General features: G+C 42.7%; 1 protein-coding gene across 2 annotated transcripts in view; it reads left to right on the plus strand.

Annotated features, from left to right (window-relative positions):
* SH3RF2 (SH3 domain containing ring finger 2) overlaps positions 1-6,115 on the plus strand; it is a 133,129-nt gene extending 127,014 nt beyond the window's left edge. For both annotated transcript variants that reach the window (XM_011231634.3, XM_002924686.4), the window contains exon 11: positions 1,414-6,115. The gene's annotated coding sequence lies outside the window, so the exon portion shown is untranslated. The remainder of the gene's footprint in view (positions 1-1,413) is intronic.
* The last annotated feature ends 456 nt before the right edge of the window (positions 6,116-6,571 follow it).

Here is a 6,571-nt window from a genome sequence, read left to right on the forward strand (position 1 = left end):
TCTCCTGTCCCCCTTCAGCATGATCAGCTGGGACTTCCCTTGCCCTCTGGAGGGCTAGGAGCCAAGCAGCAAAGTCATGGAGAGCAGCCAGCTCCCTGGCTGGGTGTTCAGACTGCCTGCCCTCACCTGGACAGGGCAGCCCAAGCTGTTGCTGCCATTCTTCTGAACGTTCTCAGCCTCAGGGACAGAAGAGGGGCTGTGGGCTGGACAGGGCAAGCACGACACTGGTTACACACGAGGGCACGGTGGGGATGCAGGTTGAGTTTGGCCATCTGAGGAGAGTATTCGAGAGTACTTGAGGCCTCGGAGAAATTCTGGGGGCTCGTAAATACCCTTCAAAGAAAGATGCCCTAGATGTTAACATCTTACCATATTTTGATTTTCTCTCTCATTATATAGTCTTATATAATATATATTAATTAAATATTACATAAATATTTAATGTAAATTATATATATATAATTTTTCTGAACCATTTGAGAATAAGTTGAAGATCAAACACCCATCTATCCCTAAACATTTCAGCATGTCCGCTAAACAAGGACGTGCTCTTACATACCGCAATACAATGACCCAAACCAGGAAGGCAACACTGATAAAGAACTGTTAACTAGTCTACAGATCTTACATAATTACGCTCCTGTGTTTTCTACTGTCTACTCTTTTTCCTTCACAGAAAAAAAAAAATAGTAACGTCTTATCTAGGATCTCATGTAGGACCACATAATGCATTTAATTACCATCTCTTTTTAGTTTCTTTCAATCTGGAGCAGTTCCTTAAGATTCACTGTCTTCTATGACCTTAACGTTTTGAAGAATATAGGCCTTTTTTTTTTTTTTGTAGAATCTCTCTCCATTGGGGTTTGTCTGCTATTTCTCCATCATTAGACTCAGATTACTCATTTTTGGCAGTAACAGATAATAATCTATAGCTTCACATAGAAATCCCTGAGTCCATGCTATATAAATATAAGGAAAAGCTTTTCCATATAGTAGAGTGCCAACTACTAAATGTAGAAGGAATGATGGAATTTTTAAAAAACTACCACTTGGCAACCACTAGACCAATACTTGGTTCAGGCGAGAACCATCAGTAGATATTAAAATTAGTGGATGAAAGCTTGAAGAGCTCAGAGTTTTTCCTCTCACAACACTTATTAATCACAAAGGGAAAAACAGCAACTTGATAGTGGTGCAGCCGGGTAGAGAACCACCTTAACCAAAAGACCACAGTTAGCATCACCAGGAGTGGGGAACTAGACGCTGTGTACCTCCCGGAAGGATGAACACCTTTTCTGTGAAATGAAAAGAAAGACTTCTGTCCAAAAGGCTTAATAATTTTCAAGAAAACTATAGTTCTTTCCAGGGTGCTCTCACACTGAATAGATCCTGAAATCTTTTTCACCTTCGCAGACCCTGCCTTGGTCATCTTCCCAGGAGGAGCTAGCAACAACTGGGATACTGAAGAGGACAAATGATCTGCTTGGATGGAAACTGCTCAGTGGAGAGTTTGTGGACCATGTGATAGTCCTCGGACATCAGGGTTGGTACCGGAGTACCAACAGGCCGGCCTCTGGGACAGAAGGCCAATAGGAGAAGGAACACATCTGTCTTCATCCAGAGCATTGTGGGTGGTGAGCCAGCATGGGGAACAGCACATGACTCACAGGCTGTTCCAGGTTACTCCCACCCCTTCTGCTATTCTGTCTTTTGTCAGAGCCAAACTGTATCTTGTCAGTTTCTCCCACCCTTGGCACCTAACTGACAAATGAAAAGACTAGACATCAAATTCCTTCCAGCTCTATGACTGACCAGTCTGTGCAGCTCACCTTTGGAGCAGCGCAGGCAGGGGATGGTATGATATTCTCCTCTTGGTTATTCAAGCCAGAGAGGTCAGTGCCTCTTCACAATGCCCATGACTTTAACCCCCTCTCCTGACTCCCACCAAGTATCCTGAGTCTTTCCACCATATCTGTGTTCTTTTCCAATCTGATTCCATGCTATCTTTCCCCCACAACACTGTCTGATCAAGAGGGTTTCTGTTAGGACATACTGATTAAAGAAATGAGGGCTTGATACATAAAGAATTTCAGAAGAAAAATCCATGATGTAATAAGAGAGCTACCACAGACTACAGAGAGGCTACTCAAAGTCTAAAGATATAAAATTACTTATAACTATGTATTCTTTTTTGCTCAGAAACAAGTCATTTTAAAGGGCAAGTCATTAGAGATCTTCTATGCCTGGTTTTAAAACTAGAATACAAATGTTTAAAATTAGAATACAAATGTTACACCCAGCGTGGGGCTCAAACTCAATCCTGATATCAAGAGTCACACACTCTCCTGACTGAGCCAGCAAGGTCCCCCTACCCTAAAATACAAATTGTAAATTATCTGTGTTAACTACAGAGAGCCACGGTACCGATAAATGCAATTCAAAAGTACCCTAAGACTCTTCGAGCCATACATTTCATCTTCTCCCCTATATTAAGACATCAATGAGAATTTATTTTTAAAAGCACATGCTGCCCTGATTATTAAAGACAATGACAAGAACACAGCAGTATTTGGATACATTGGTTGTTTGAAAGCTCAGGATTACACTTTGCACTGAAACCGCCTCAGCCTTTCATGCAGTCCTGCTTGTAAGCAGGAGCAAGCATCAGCCAAAACAAGCAGAGTAAGGAATATTTTGTGGTTACAGGAATGTTTTCTTCTATGTGAAGTTGCCGCATGCAGGGCTCAAACCAGCACCCATCTCTTAATTAAATGAGTAACTGGGACGTTTTAGCCACACCCTCCTCTCAGATAACCCCAGGCGAAAGTGATAATAAGCAACAACAACTCCAAAGTATTGGCTTTATCTGCCCGGTGGTGAGTGAGAAGCTAAAAGGTATGGAGAAACCACAGAAAGGATAATTCAGGGATGACACTGCCTCTCACACGTGGTCAGTGATGCTGTTGCCAATTGTCTGTCCTCGCTTCTTAACTCCTCTGACTCAATGTTGGTTCCATTTCCTCTGGGATGAATTCAGGTTCGGTTGGCTCCTCTTTAGCCCCAGCAGCAAAGGATCTAGAAATGCTGCCTTAAGATTCTGGAATCTACTTGTTACTACCATGAGGCCTTACAGCCCACCTATAATTAAGTTTCAGTGACTTCATTTTCCAGAGAAAAGTCATTCGAATGTCAGAGTTGGAAGGAATTTTACTTTTATAGATGATGCTTGGAAAGGTAAAGTACAGGCAAACTGCCCACACAAAAGCAAGTTGTATAAATTGGGGGTGGCAGTGGACACACAACAACTTTAAGTACCCAGAAACCATTAGACCACATTAGCTAATTAGACCACAATTAGCTAAGTCTTGTGTTCAAGGGCCTCTCATTCCCATGTGCTTCCTCTCACATTTTCTTTCTTCTTCTCCCATTGACAGCAACAAGAAATCACCACTCCTAATTTGTACACTTGCTGTTTTTTAAGTCTCTGGGAATTTTCCATGACTTATCAAGTGGAGGATTTCATGGACATTTAGCCTTTCCTTTGACTCTGCTTAGCTAATAGACCAAATATTTCTTTTTTAACATTAAATGAAGAATCTGGTTTCTTGCCAGCCAAACAGAGGCTTAAGAAAAGCACCCCCACTCTCCTTGTTTCCTAAAGTTATCATCTCTGGACTGTCAATTCCACCATACAGATTCTACCATAGAGATTCCAAGAAGTCATGGGCCAAAAAGTGGTGGAAGGAGTGGGGAAGTGGGTGAGGATGAATGAAAATGATCAGAATGAGGTCAGCCCAGAAGTTTGCCCTAGAATAGTTTGCTAACCAGAGAGTCTAAGTTTCACCCTCTGGAATTGTTGCCTCTTATTCCATGTGGCTCAGGGAGAAGATGTCGTTTAGAGGAAAAAGCAGAAAGACATTCACTCCCCCATGGAAATGTAAGCAGAGAACCTATAGACTCTTGTGTCTTGTTTTAACTACAGTGTTTTTAATAGAACAAAAGAGAATCTTGATGAGATAATACATATGTGAGTGATGTTTATAAAATAGGGTGTAAAATCTTAACCATTATGGACTACCGTATAAGTAAAGCTTAGATATATAAAATATAGAAACTTATAAAAATTATTTTATAGAGCAAGGGACACTTAAGGACTTCCAAAGTTTTCATATCTTTGTTCCAAAACATAGAAAGTTCCAAGGCTGGCAGCTTATTTCTTTAGTATATTCCACTGTAAAGGCAAGAAGTTTAGTGGGGTTTTATGTGTTTTCTAGTTTTGTAATTTCTAATAATCCGTATGGATTACTTTGAAATGTCCATTGCTTGTGTGTCCTTGTTGTTTGCCCACGTGGAGTCATCAGAGATCTGTTCCACACTTACATTTTCGGAAAACCAAAAGAAATTTTCTAGTGAAAAGAAAAATACATAGAACATGCCTTCACTGTTGGGAAACCCTTGAATTTGTACCACTGACAGCTCTTTGCAGGTCTGAGGAAATGGGAAGTTTAATACGAGAGTTGTGTGTTGGTTCACTTTTCTCCTGGAAAGAAAGCACGTATTTTTGGTCCTTCTTTTCTTGTACTTGATGTGTTCTGGAGGAAACCAGAAGTCAGGACCCGAAGCTGCCTTGCTTTGGCACCACTCTCCACCATTAGCTTTCAAAGAACTGTCCACATACTAATTCTGTTTTCTGCTCCATGATTTGGTGGTAGAACCACTGATTTTTGGAGCCCAGAGTTTTGTTTGGGTTTCTGGCTCTAATGAAGTGTTGAGTTTGCTCTTTACCAGCCAGACTAAGGAGAAGAAGCCATGGGAAAAAGGGGTCCCCTCGCTGGACAGGTCCACTTGCAGCTCCCACCAGTACAGGGGACCCACGCCAGAGATCAGGGCCCGCAGTACCGTCTGTTCTCCATGCAGGGAGGCGCCCATCATGCCAAAGTGGGGACATTACCCAAGTCCCCTTCGTCAGAACTGTATACTGTTCCCAGCTGTAAGCTTGTGAAGCCCAATGTTTGTTTTAGCATGGAACAATAAAACCGGTTTCATTGTCCCTCGGGCCTGGTTTTTTCAGTAGCTGGCTTGGAGGGGGAACATGTTATCATAGATTAAATATCAACACTGAGCATTTGATTTTCCCAGAGGGCATTGATGCCTGGAAGCTGCTCTGGACATCCAAAAGGGAGGGCCAGGAGGAGAGGAATCATTTTGTCAGACGGGAACAGCTGAGGATCTGTGGGGATGGCCACCACAACCTCCAGAGCTCCTCCCCAGGCTGGGTTCATGTCTGGAGAGCAGACTCCCAGCTGGGACAGCCACTCCAGCCCAGGAAGACCTCTTGGCCAGAAGCCTTCTCCACTTGCTTAGTGCAGAGGTCAAGAGCACAGCCTCAAGAACCTAATTGCCTGTCACCTAACAGTTATGTGTCCGTGGGCAAATCACTTAACTGCTCTGTGGCTCAGGTTCCTTTTCTGGAAAATGGAGCTATAACAGCATCTTCTTGAGGGGTGAAGGAATTAAATGTCTTAAAACACATAGAGCACTTTGAACAGTACCTGGCATAAACAACTAGCCACTAAAATGGGTTTCACCACCTTCAAAATGTTTGCCACGTCCACCAATCACCCACACTGTTATTTACTTAATATTATTTGAATGGACTCAATTTTAATCTAAAATTTAATTGAAAAGAAAACTTTATATCCCAGCTGTAAATGGAAAACTAACATAATTTGCTGTGAATATAAGGTAGCAGTTAAACTGTTACAACAACTCCTATTTACCGAGTCCGCTCTACTTGCCAGGCAGTGTGCTAAGAGTCCTGGCTTGTTAGAATCCTCACAGCCCTCTGAGGTCAGCATCTTCCTTTTACAGATGAAGACACTGAGGCACAGAGGCATTAGTAAATTTGCCCGTAGTTACACACACAGTAAATGTAGGAGGCAGCTCAGGCTTCAGGACACAGGCTCCACAGCCCTGTTGTGTTCTGCTGCCCTAGCAAAAGCAAGCGCGTTCCATTCCTGTGCTGACGGGCAGCACCGGGTTCGCAGCACTGCGGTAATCGAGGGCCACAAACTGGCTGGTTTACAGCGGTGGAAACTTAATCTCTCCCGGGTTCGGGAGGCTCCGAGTCTAAGATCAAGATGTGGTACAGCCACTATGGAAAACAGTGTGGAGGTCCCTTAAAAAGTTAAAAATTGAACTACCCTATGACCCAGCCATTGCACTACTGGGTGTTTACCCCAAAGATACAGACGTAGTAAAGAGAAGGGCCATATGCACCCCAATGTTCATAGCTGCATTGTCCACAATAGCCAAATCATGGAAGGAGCCGAGATGCCCTTCAACAGATGACTGGATTAAGAAGCTGTGGTCCATATATACAATGGAATATTACTCAGCTATCAGAAAGAACGAATTCTCAACATTTGCTGCAACATGGACGGCACTGGAGGAGATAATGCTAAGTGAAATAAGTCAAGCAGAGAAAGACAATTATCATATGATTTCTCTCATCTATGGAACATAAGAACTAGGATGATCGGTAGGGGAAGAAAGGGATAAAGAAAAGGGG

Source organism: Ailuropoda melanoleuca, chromosome 3 (assembly GCF_002007445.2).
Source record: "Ailuropoda melanoleuca isolate Jingjing chromosome 3, ASM200744v2, whole genome shotgun sequence".
Taxonomy (NCBI): Eukaryota; Metazoa; Chordata; class Mammalia; order Carnivora; family Ursidae; genus Ailuropoda; species Ailuropoda melanoleuca.